The following is a 13,054-nucleotide window of genomic DNA, read 5'->3' on the forward strand; positions in this document are numbered from 1 at the left end:
TTACCTCCCCCCTCCCCCATGTCGTAGGTACAGTACTCACCGTTGTCTTCGGCGCCTACGTAGATGATGGTCGTAGAGGAGCAGAAAGACAAGGGCAGGGAGTATTTGGAGTTCCGGGTCCATGGAGTCCTCGTTCCTCGTGGGATGTGTTGAGGTGAGCGTTTTCCCATTGCAGAAACTGTTTCCGCTGTGTTTTTATCCACGGTGAATCCACCCCGGAAAAGGTGGGTTGTAATACTATGGGTGGTACATTGTGTTCCGCCTGTCTGTTGGCGGTGACCGCCGCACTGCTTGTCTGTACTGCCGTGGCGGGCGTTGTGTTAAAGTGGCTGTCTTTTTTGGCGGTTTCCGCCAGGGTCATAATTCCATTTTTTTATCCGCCGCACTGTTTGCGGTATTACCGCAGCTTTAACACCGTCCGCCAGGGTTGTAATGACCCCCAATATAATTTGTTAAAATAGTGTATTGCACTCAAATATACTCGTAGTAGACCTGCTAAACATTTGTGCGAAGTCTTAAGACCTGATGCCATTTCTTGTGATGTCCCTTCTTGTGAAGTCATGAGTTGTGATGTAATTGTCTCTGATGCCACGTGTGATGTCACCCATGGTGTCACTTGCAAACTGCTTACCCCCCACACACACTTCTGTTTTTTTGGACTTGTGCCATGCTTCTATGTGTTAAAGAAATGCTCTTAAAATTTTAGGGGTCCTTATCTTATGTGTACATGTTGCTCTCTCTTTCCTTTACATGCCGAAGCTTTTGGTGGCTCGGCTCGTGCTGTGGTACTTAGGGCCAAGCCAGACCCTGGGCTCGGCTCTGCTGTTCACGTCCTGTGGGTGGAAGAGGGAGATTCCCTGCAGTCCAAGGACACTCCCTCAGGCTCTCAAGAGGGGCGGGATTCACCCCGAGGCCGCACCCCAAGGCGGAAAACCGCTAGTTGAATTAAGAAAGTCACTCACTTTACAGGAAAGCGCCGCCAGCTCTCGGAGGAAACGAAACTAGCGGTAGAGGTTGCACTTAGTTTCGAATAATGCGCCTGTAGCTTCTCGCGGACTTCAGTCAGTGACGTCAGAAGTCAGACACATTTAAGTGCCCTCCGAGTGTCTGCTCCCCAGAGTGCACCTCCAGCAGCCGCCTGCCTCCAGGAGTCCCCCCAAGACCAGGTGAGTGAGCGGGGTTCGGGGTGGGGGAGCCAGCACATTACCAGAGAGCCGAGCCAGAGCTGAGCCTGACGCCGAGCCAAGGCCCTGGCCCGGCTCTAAGAGCCGTGCACGAGCCGAGCCGTCAACATCTGTATCGTGTAAATCATGCAACCAACGTAATGAAAAACCACGATAAAGTCGCTTCAAAATTGAAAAAAAAAAGTGAATGACTTTAACATGTGGTGGGATATGAACCGAGTCCGTCAGTTTATCGCACTGAATCGGGGGTATTTATTAAAAGCCATGGTTTTTACATGTAAACTTAGACGCTTTCATGCTCCGTCTCGCCTTGGACAGCCCATTAGTGAGGAAGGATGCAAGAGAAGGGAGCCCCCCTCATTGTCATCAGTTACTGCCTGTTTAAGTGACACACATGGGTTAGAATCAGGGAGTCTGAATATGTTCCTCGATATTGTTTCTGTGCTTGTTAACTCTTGGCGCAGATGTCACAATATAGGCCCAGATTTAAGAAAAGGGCGCTTCAAATTGCGCAGCCCCGTCCCCCTAACGCCACCACGCGTGCGCCGTATTTAAGATACAGATGCAATTGTGGCGCTTTGCTCCACTAGTGTCAAAAAGTCTGACGCTACTGGAGCAAAGTGCAAGGAGGCCCATTGATTCCAATGGGTGCGTCCTTTTAAAGGCTGCTCTCAGCAGTCGTGAAAAATGACGCTAAAATGGATCTTGTAGATTTCATTGCTTCTTTTTTGCGGGCCTCCTTGCGCTGAAACGCCCCCTTTGCATACATTATGCATGGTGCATGCATGATGTAGCACAAGGCTCGCAAAGTGGCGCAATGCATGCACTGTGCCACTTTGTAGATATGGTGCAGCGTTTTTGGCAATCTAACGCCACTTTAGCTTAACAAAAATGACTCTAATGTGGTGTTAGATGGCGCAAGGCCATCCTTGAATTTGGACCATGGTGTATTAAATCAAATGCAAGAGGTTTTTCTAGCGCACACATCCTCAACCCACCTATTTGAAAGCACTCTACTGTGTAATAATGGAAAAAACAGGCTGGTAAAAAAAAGTATTTGCCTAGGATCACACAATTTGGTCAAACAGGGAAGCTGTGGCTGAACCCTGGTTTTCTGATTTCAGATTGTACAAGATGGCTACCACATTTTCCTATTTCAAATTGCAAAATAATGCTTTTTCTTCCATTCTTGGCGCAGGGCGTCACACCGTGGGTGGCAGGCAGAAGCCACATGAAGGCCTGTGTCGTTTTGGGGGCAAGGCTTCAAGAGGACCCCCGGTGCCGGATTACCAAATAGGCAAAGTAGGCACAGACATGTGGACCCCATCTTTTAGGGCCCCACGACAACAGATCAAAATAATATTGATTTGATCTTGAAAGAAAATTACAATCAAGCTTTCTTAAATTGTTTTCATGAGATAGACAGCATGAATCGACTCAAAGAAACGAAAACTTTACATTAAAAACTCTATAGAAAAAATACTGCATCATTGTAATGTACCCATTAACAACTTTAACCCATAAACCATAGACATCTGATTCACATAACAGTTTGTCACTTTTACGTCCGTGTAATGTTTTGTTTTGTGTAATATTTGTTTATTAAAATTGTTAGTTGCTAAAATTAAAAACGTATTAGGAGATAATTTGTGAGGGGGGCCACAAAATTTCAAGTGCCTAGGGGCCTCCACACAGGGTTTAATCCGGCACTGACCCCGAGATCAGCCAGACCCAAGCATGTGGCTCAGGCTTCCAGTGGCTCGCCCACCCATAGTTCAGGGGCTCACACCATAAGGCGGGCAGCGCTTTCGTCAACAATACACCACAGTCAGGGCGACCAGATGACCACACGTCACAGGTACACCAGGTCCCCAGTTCTGGACTCTGCTTTGCAAGTGAGTGCGATCTGGAAGGTGTGGTCTTGGTTCATTGAACTAGCACACCTGATAATGATATGTTAAAGCAAAGTCCAGGAATGGAAAAGTGATGCCCCGTGACCTGGTCTCGCTAAACAAGGTTGAAGTGAGTGGGGACCATGGGGAGCCGAGTGCTGCAGCAATTACTTTTTTAGTGATAAATGTGTGTACTGCCCGTATAACTGTTTTCGCAGTTGCAGTGGTTTCTCTTCTGCAATTGAGGTTGGACACTTTCGTCGCATAAAGCAAATATTCCCTTCTAGGGCCCATCCTGCCCCTGTCCCCTAACCTATCAGAATACCCACCCATCCTTCACTCCCCACACTGTATAACGTTTGTACTTTGACCTCATTTAAAACACAGCTACATCTAGTCTAATTCTGCTGTTTAAACAATAAACCTGCTGCATCTGTGTGACCTTGGGCATGGCTCTGTTGTTCAATCTAGATTGGGCATTGCCAACAAATAGCTCGTGAGCTACTAGTAGCTCTCCAACTAACTGTAAGTAGCTCTCCTGTGTGCAGTTCAACCTACTAAATTAGAAGCTGTCGCTTGGTTGAATTAATATATGTATTCCTACGGAGACCTATTACTAATTACTTATTAGTAATATCATTACCTTGATGCCAGGGACACTGCAGCAATGTCTACCATGTAGAAGCAGTCCAAATTGACAAAACCTTTTTCACATTATGGTTGGAATCCCCACCTGCTGATGTGATCACTGTGGGTAATGTGGCTTGGAGTGGCCACTAATGTAATCTTGTCTGACGTGGTCACTATTCCCACACTAAAAACATTAATTGCTCGGGATGAAATGAATTGAACATGAGTAGTCCTTATTACAGAAAAGGTTGGAGATTTCTGATCTAGGTAATTCTCTGCTGTTTACACGACAAGCCTGCTCATTCTGTATGACTTGAGGGATAGTTCTGCTTTCCACACCACTGTGTGCATGAGGCGCAGCTCTGCTGTTTAATGAATACATTTGGAACGTCTGGGGTGACTTGACGTCTAGTTGGATAGTATGCCTGTCAATTATTGGGGATGTGTGCATTTTTTTCTTCCCCCTGTCTGTTTAGTCACTTACCTTGCAGCAAGCTCAGATGCGGTGTTTAATTTGTACATAAACAGGTGCATGGGTCCAAGGAGTTGCTCATGACGCCACTACAGGGTGCACTGCAGACTGGAACAGACAACACTGTCACATGCCAGGGTGAATGTTCCCTACTAAGCATCACTAGCCTATAAATATAATTTGAAAATTCTATAGTACCTGAAGCAGTAAGAAGGGCCTGGACACACTACTAGAATTCCTTTTCAAATGTGTATTTCATTGTTAAACTGAGGTAATCTGTACAAAAATAGACACACAGCGCCACCATGTACTAAATAAGTACTGTTACGGAGCACCTGCAAACACCGATCACCTAGGTTCCCTAGTGCTGAATCCACCCTGATGTCAACAGCAGTTTTTCCTTCAGGGCAGACGAGCGTCGCCCCTCTGCGTAAAATGCCCTTGAGTGATGACAAATAAAATGGTAATAAAGTTAATTTATTACCCTTTTATTTCCCATCCTCCGTCCTGAACCGAGTTTCAGGACGGGGCGGGGCCACTGCTGCTGAGTGGCAGCAGTGAGCTGTGCACAGTTTAAAGTGCGCATGTCCCTTTGTCCGGCTGTCTTTCTTTGGCCAGCCAGACATGCACACTTTAAACTCCTCTAGCCCAGCTGTCTTCAGACAGCTGGGTTAGAGAAAGCACAGGCCTCAAGTGCTCTTGTGAGCCCTGAGAGAGGTCGCTTCCTCCAATCCCAACGCTTCTTTCATGCTGGTTGCCAGCATGAAAGCAGCACCAGAATTGCTTCAGGGAGTTTGCTGAAGCCAGAGAGGAGACCGGAGTGAGGAGGACACGTCATGCAGCACGCAAGGTAAGTTTAAAAAAATATATATATATTTACACCACTACACACATGTAGTGCTTTCCTCTTATTTAGTTTCTAAGAATACAGAATGTAATGACTAATGCAATGTCAAAGCCCATAGGCGGCTAAACTGAAAGTAATGGCTAATGCCATGTCAAAGCCAATAGGCGGCTCAACTGAACAAAACATACCATGTGCTACTGGTGAACATTGAGCAACTAATATGCGCAGTGGTGAAACACAAAGTCATTGGTCAAAACAAAATTCAACAAGTGGCAGTACAACACACACACACACACACACACCAAAACCACATTTGCCTGACCCCCCGCCTACGTGTCAGCTGCCGCTGACCCCATGGCTCCTTAATCCACCAGCAAATACTCCCTGCCCCTTTATCCCTCTCTTGCTTGTCCCAGCTTTCTCCCTTTGTGCATCTTTTCCTTTTGTGCATCTTTCTCTTCCTCCTTTCCAGTCTGTGTGTGTAGGAAGTTGGCTCTGTATGTGCTATTTCAAAGTAAGGAATAGCATGCACAGAGTCCAAGGGTTCCCCTTAGAGGTAAGATAGTGGCAAAAAGAGATAATACTAATGCTCTATTTTGTGGTAGTGTGGTCGAGCAGTAGGCTTATCAAAGGAGTAGTGTTAAGCATTTGTTGTACATACACACAGGCAATAAATGAGGAACACGCACTCAGAGACAAGTCCAGCCGATAGGTTTTGTCATAGAAAAATATCTTTTCTTAGTTTATTTTAAGAACCACAGGTTCAAATTTTACATGTAATATCTCATTCGAAAGGTATTGCAGGTAAGTACTCTAGGAACTTTGAATCATTACTTTAGCATGTATACTTTTTACATAAAACACAAATAGCTGTTTTAAAAGTGGACACAGTGCAATTTTCACAGTTCCTGGGGGAGGTAAAGTTTTGTTAGATTTCACAGGTAAGTAAGTCACTTACAGGTTTCAGTTTTTGGTCCAAGGTAGCCCACCGTTGGGGGTTCAGAGCAACCCCAAAGTTATCACACCAGCAGCTCAGGGCCGGTCAGGTGCAAAGGTCAAAGAGATGCCCAAAACACATAGGCTTCAATGGAGGTAAGGGGGTGCCCAGGTTCCAGTCTGCCAGCAGGTAAGTACCCGCGTCTTCGGAGGGCAGACCAGGGGGGTTTTGTAGGGCACCGTGGGGGACACAAGTCCACACAAAAAGTACACCCTCAGCAGCGCGGGGCGGCCGGGTGCAGTGTGCAAACAAGCGTCGGGTTTCCTTTAGTTTTCAATGGGAGACCAAGAGGTCTCTTCAGCGATGCAGGCAGGCAAGGGGGGGGCTCCTCGGGGTAGCCACCACCTGGGCAAGGGAGAGGGCCTCCTGGGGGTCACTCCTGCACAGAAGTTCCGATCCTTCAGGTGCTGGGGGCTGCGGGTGCAGGGTCTTTTCCAGCCGTCGGGAAATGGAGTTCAGACAGTCGCGGTCAGGGGGAGCCTGGGGATTCCCTCTGCAGGCGTCGCTGTGGGGGCTCAGGGGGGACAACTTTGGTTACTCACAGTCGTAGAGTCGCCGGAGGGTCCTCCCTGAAGCGTTGTTTCTCCACCAGTCGAGTCGGGGTCGCCGGGTGCAGTGTTGCAAGTCTCACGCTTCTTGCGGGGAGTTGCAGGGGTCTTTAAATCTGCTACTTGAAACAAAGTTGCAGTTCTTTTGGAGCAGGGCCGCTGTCCTCGGGAGTTTCTAGTCTTTCTTGAAGCAGGGCAGTCCTCAGAGGATTCAGAGGTCGCTGGTCCCTTGGAAAGCGTCGCTGGAGCAGGTTTCTTTTGGAAGGCAGGAGACAGGCCGGTAGGACTGGGGCCAAAGCAGTTGGTGTCTTCTGTTCTTTCTCTGCAGGGGTTTTTCAGCGCAGCAGTCTTCTTCAGGTAAGTTGCAGGAATCTAAATTCTTAGGTTCAGGGGAGCCCTTAAATACTCAATTTAAGGGCGTGTTTAGGTCTGGGGGGTTAGTAGCCAATGGCTACTAGCCCTGAGGGTGGGTACACCCTCTTTGTGCCTCCTCCCAAAGGGAGGGGGGCACATCCCTAATCCTATTGGGGGAATCCTCCATCTGCAAGATGGAGGATTTCTAAAAGTCAGAGTCACCTCAGCTCAGGACACCTTAGGGGCTGTCCTGACTGGCCAGTGACTCCTCCTTGTTTTTCTCATTATCTCTCCTGGACTTGCCGCCAAAAGTGGGGGCTGGGTCCAGGGGGCGGGCATCTCCACTAGCTGGAGTGCCCTGGGGCATTGTAACACGAAGCTTGAGCCTTTGAAGCTCACTGCTAGGTGTTACAGTTCCTGCAGGGGGGAGGTGTGAAGCACCTCCACCCAGAGCAGGCTTTGTTTCTGTCCTCTGAGAGCACAAAGGCTCTCACCGCATGAGGTCAGAAACTCATCTCTCAGCAGAAGGCTGGCACAGACCAGTCAGTCCTGCACTGAACAATTGGGTAAAATACAGGGGGCATCTCTAAGGTGCCCTCTGTGTGCATTTTTTAATAAATCCAACACTTGTATCAGTGTGGGTTTATTATTCTGAGAAGTTTGGTACCAAACTTCCCAGTATTCAGTGTAGCCATTATGGAGCTGTGGAGTTCGTTTTTGACAGACTCCCAGCCCATATACTCTTATGGCTACCCTGCACTTACAATGTCTAAGGTTTTGCTTAGACACTGTAGGGGCATAGTGCTCATGCACATATGCCCTCACCTGTGGTATAGTGCACCCTGCCTTAGGGCTGTAAGGCCTGCTAGAGGAGTGACTTACCTATGCCGCAGGCAGTGTGAGGTTGGCATGGCACCCTGAGAGGAGTGCCATGTCGACTTAGTCATTTTCTCCCCACCAGCACACACAAGCTGGCAAGCAGTGTGTCTGTGCTGAGTGAGGGGTCCCTAGGGTGGCATAAGACATGCTGCAGCCCTTAGAGACCTTCCCTGGCATCAGGGCCCTTGGTACCAGGGGTACCAGTTACAAGGGACTTACCTGGGTGCCAGGGTTGTGCCAATTGTGGAGACAATGGTACATTTTAGGTGGAAGAACACTGGTGCTGGGGCCTGGTTAGCAGGGTCCCAGCACACTTCAGTCAAGTCAGCATCAGTATCAGGCAAAAAGTGGGGGGTAACTGCAACAGGGAGCCATTTCTTTACACAAGCCCCCCCCAGCCCACAGGCCAGGAGACTCAGCCAAAGCTGGGAGAGTCTTCCTAGTCTGTCAGGCGAGGAAGAGTAGAGGAAATAGGCTGGTTTGTTGCAGGGCCTACTCTGCCTTACATCCTCCTGTTCAGGTCATTCCCTCTGGGGAACTGACCCACTTCCACAGTGATAGGACCTAGTCTGAATTGCCTCTTGTTTGTCTCTTTAATATCTCCACCCATTCTCTCTATTTTGGGGTTAGAGGTATCCACCTCTGCTAATCTTATCTTAGCCAGGGTCACCCCTAGCTTACCCAAAGAGGTTACCCAGAGCTGGAGTAACCCCACCATGACCAACAGGGTCAGGGGGCCTAACTTGCTATTTGGCATGGGGTCAGACCACCATGCCAAGGATAGTGCAGCTATAAAGGCTAACACCCAGCAGAGGCCACTGACAGCTGTCAGTGCCCAGAACCACACCTTTAGCTCTTCACCTACAAGGGAAGGGGCTAAGTTACAGGCTTCTTTGGGTTCAGGGTGCCTGTCTGCTGTATTAGAGTGGGGGGTTACCACATCTTGTAGTAAACACCCTTCTTCCACTCTTTCTTCTGTTAGCTGAGGAGCCACACACTCAGGCTTAACAGTTGCCTGACTAGCCAGGACTTCTTGTGGGTCAGGTTGGACTGTACCAGTGTCACTTTTGGAGTTCTCCCCTACTGGAGCAGAATCTCCTTGGCTTGCTGGAACCTTGGCTAAAGGTGGCCCACCTTTCCTATTCTGTTTTCTTTTCTTTTTCTTCTGGGGCCTACTTGCAGTTCCTGCCGGTGCAGGACCTCCAGAATCCTTGGGAGAAGACTGGCACTGGACCAGTTCCTCTCTTGGGCTCTGACTAACCTCTGGGTAGTCATTTCCAAGGAGACAATCAAGGGGGAGGTCTGTACTGACTACCACCCTTCTCCAGCTAAAAGTACCACCCACTTCTATGGGCACAAAAGCCACAGGCCTATCAGTGACCCTGTCTGGGCTAACTCTTACTCTGGCAGTCTCACCTGGGATGTACTGGTTTGAGAACACCAGCCTGTCATGCACAATGGTGTGACTGGCACAAGTGTCTCTCAGGGCAGTGGCTGGGATTCCATTCACCAGTAGGTGGTGGAAGTGTCTACTTCCCTCTGGAATCTCCAATTCACCTGTTGGGCCCTTTTTCCAGTTGAAGGCTATGAAGACCTCCTCATCTGAGGAGTCATCCCCAATGGCTACACTGGTTACCCCTGGGATTTTGCTAGGGGGTTTGTTTTTGGGACAAGAAGTGTCCTTGGTGTGGTGCCCTGTCTGTTTACAGTTATGGCACCATGCCTTAGTGGCATCCCAGCTCTTACCCTGGTACCCACCTTTGTTTTGGGTTGTGTCTTGGGGCCCAACCACCTGTTCTGGTTTTTGGGGGCCTACAGAGGACTCTTTTTCTTTGTTTCTAGTGTCACCCACTTTCTCCTGGGGAGTCTTTGTAACCCCTTTCTTTTGGTCACCCCCAGTGGAAGTTTTGGTTACCCTAGTCTTGACCCAATGGTCCGCCTTCTTTCCCAATTCTTGGGGAGAAATTGGTCCTAGGTCTACCAGATACTGATGCAACTTTTCATTGAAGCAGTTACTTAACCCCTTCGCTGCCAGGCCTTTTCCCCCTCCTGTGCCAGGCCTTTTTTTGCCTATTTGGGGCAGTTCGCGCTTAGGCCCTCATAACTTTTTGTCCACATAAGCTAACCAAGCCAAATTTGCGTCCTTTTTTTCCAACATCCTAGGGATTCTAGAGGTACCCAGACTTTGTGGGTTCCCCTGAAGGAGGCCAAGAAATTGGCCAAAATACAGTGAAAATTTAGTTTTTTTCAAAAAAATTGGAAAAAGTGGCTGCAGAAGAAGGCTTGTGGTTTTTCCCCTGAAAATGGCATCAACAAAGGGTTTGCGGTGCTAAACTCAGCAGCTTCCCAGCTTTCAGGAACAGGCAGACTTGAATCAGAAAACCCAATTTTTCAACACAATTTTGGCATTTTACTGGGGCATACCCCATTTGTGCAATTTTTTGTGCTTTCAGCCTCCTTCCAGTCAGTGAGAGAAATGGGCATGAAACCAATGCTGGATCCCAGAAACCTAAACATTTCTGAAAAGTAGACAAAATTCTAAATTCAGCAAGGGGTCATTTGTGTAGATCCTACAAGGGTTTCCTACAGAAAATAACAGCTGAAAAAGAAAAATATTGAAATTGAGGTGAAAAAACCATCAATTTTTCTCTACGTTTTACTCTGTAACTTTTCCCTGCAATGTCAGATTATCGAAAGCAATATACCGTTACGTCTGCTGGACTCCTCTGGTTGCGGGGATATATAGGGTTTGTAGGTTCATCAAGAACCCGAGGAACCCAGAGCCAATAAATGAGCTGCACCCTGCAGTGCGTTTTCATTCTATACCGGGTATACAGCAATTCATTTGCTGAAATATAAGGAGTAAAAAATTGCTATCAAGAAAACCTTTGCATTTCCAAAAAGGGCACAAGATAAGGTGTTGAGGAGCAGTGGTTATTTGCACATCTCTGAATTCCGGGGTGACCATAGTAGCACGTGAATTACAGGGAATTTCTCAAATAGATGTCTTTTTTACACACACTCCTATATTTGGAAGGAAAAAATGTAGAGAAAGACAAGGGGCAATAGTACTTGTTTTGCTAATCTATGTTCCCCCAAGTCTCCCGATAAAAATGGTACCTCACTTGTGTGGGTAGGCCTAGCACCCGCGACAGGATATGCCCCAAAACACAACGTGGACACATCACAGAAAACAGAGCTGTTTTTAGCAAAGTGACTACCTGTAGATTTTGGCCTCTAGCTCAGCCGCCACCTAGGGAAACCTACCAAACCTGTGCATTTCTGAAAACTAGAGACCTAGGGGAATCCAAGGAGGGGTGACTTGTGTGGCTCGGACCAGGTTCTGTTACCCAGAATCCTTTGCAAACCTCAAAATTTGGCTAAAAAAACACATGTTCCTCACATTTCTGTGGCAGAAAGTTCTGGAATCTGAGAGGAGCCACAAATTTCCTTCCACCCAGCGTTCCCCCACGTCTCCCGATAAAAATGATACCTCACTTGTGTGGGTAGGCCTAGCACCCGCGACAGGATATGCCCCAAAACACAACGTGGACACATCACAGAAAACAGAGCTGTTTTTAGCAAAGTGACTACCTGTAGATTTTGGCCTCTAGCTCAGCCGCCACCTAGGGAAACCTACCAAACCTGTGCATTTCTGAAAACTAGAGACCTAGGGGAATCCAAGGAGGGGTGAATTGTGTGGCTCGGACCAGGTTCTGTTACCCAGAATCCTTTGCAAACCTCAAAATTTGGCTAAAAAAACACGTTCCTCACATTTCTGTGGCAGAAAGTTCTGGAATCTGAGAGGAGCCACAAATTTCCTTCCACCCAGCGTTCCCCCACGTCTCCCGATAAAAATGATACCTCACTTGTGTGGGTAGGCCTAGCGCCCGCGACAGGATATGCCCCAAAACACAACGTGGACATATCACAGAAAACAGAGCTGTTTTTAGCAAAGTGACTACCTGTAGATTTTGGCCTCTAGCTCAGCCGCCACCTAGGGAAACCTACCAAACCTGTGCATTTCTGAAAACTAGAGACCTAGGGGAATCCAAGGAGGGGTGACTTGCGGGGCTCGGACCAGGTTCTGTTACCCAGAATCCTTTGCAAACCTCAAAATTTGGCTAAAAAAACACATGTTCCTCACATTTCTGTGGCAGAAAGTTCTGGAATCTGAGAGGAGCCACAAATTTCCTTCCACCCAGCGTTCCCCCACGTCTCCCGATAAAAATGATACCTCACTTGTGTGGGTAGGCCTAGCGCCCGCGACAGGATATGCCCCAAAACACAACGTGGACATATCACAGAAAACAGAGCTGTTTTTAGCAAAGTGACTACCTGTAGATTTTGGCCTCTAGCTCAGCCGCCACCTAGGGAAACCTACCAAACCTGTGCATTTCTGAAAACTAGAGACCTAGGGGAATCCAAGGAGGGGTGACTTGCGGGGCTCGGACCAGGTTCTGTTACCCAGAATCCTTTGCAAACCTCAAAATTTGGCTAAAAAAACACATGTTCCTCACATTTCTGTGTCAGAAAGTTCTGGAATCTGAGAGGAGCCACAAATTTCCTTCCACCCAGCGTTCCCCCACGTCTCCCGATAAAAATGATACCTCACTTGTGTGGGTAGGCCTAGCGCCCGCGACAGGATATGCCCCAAAACACAACGTGGGCACATCACAGAAAACAGAGCTGTTTTTAGCAAAGTGACTACCTGTAGATTTTGGCCTCTAGCTCAGCCGGCACCTAGGGAAACCTACCAAACCTGTGCATTTCTGAAAACTAGAGACCTAGGGGAATCCAAGGAGGGGTGACTTGCGGGGCTCGGACCAGGTTCTGTTACCCAGAATGCTTTGCAAACCTCAAAATTTGGCTAAAAATACACATGTTACTCACATTTCTGTGGCAGAAAGTTCTGGAATCTGAGAGGAGCCACAAATTTCCTTCTACCCAGCGTTCCCCCAAGTCTCCCGATAAAAATGATACCTCACTTGCGTGGGTAGGCCTAGCACCGGCGACAGGAAACACCCCAAAGCGCAACGTGGACACATCCTAAATTTTGGAAAAAAACAGAGGTGTTTTTTGCGAAGTGCCTACCTGTAGATTTTGGCCTCTAGCTCAGCCGGCACCTAGGGAAACCTACCAAACCTGTGCATTTCTGAAAACTAGAGACCTAGGGGAATCCAAGGAGGGGTGACTTGCGGGGCTCGGACCAGGTTCTGTTACCCAGAATCCTTTGCAAACCTCAAAATTT

General features: G+C 48.0%; 1 protein-coding gene across 1 annotated transcript in view; it reads left to right on the plus strand.

Annotated features, from left to right (window-relative positions):
* Positions 1-952: 952 nt before the first annotated feature.
* LOC138246586 (interferon-inducible GTPase 5-like) overlaps positions 953-13,054 on the plus strand; it is a 36,743-nt gene continuing 24,641 nt past the window's right edge. Inside the window, exon 1 of the mRNA XM_069201277.1 lies at positions 953-1,166. The gene's annotated coding sequence lies outside the window, so the exon portion shown is untranslated. The remainder of the gene's footprint in view (positions 1,167-13,054) is intronic.

The sequence above is a fragment of the Pleurodeles waltl genome, chromosome 7 (assembly GCF_031143425.1).
Source record: "Pleurodeles waltl isolate 20211129_DDA chromosome 7, aPleWal1.hap1.20221129, whole genome shotgun sequence".
Lineage (NCBI taxonomy): Eukaryota > Metazoa > Chordata > Amphibia > Caudata > Salamandridae > Pleurodeles > Pleurodeles waltl.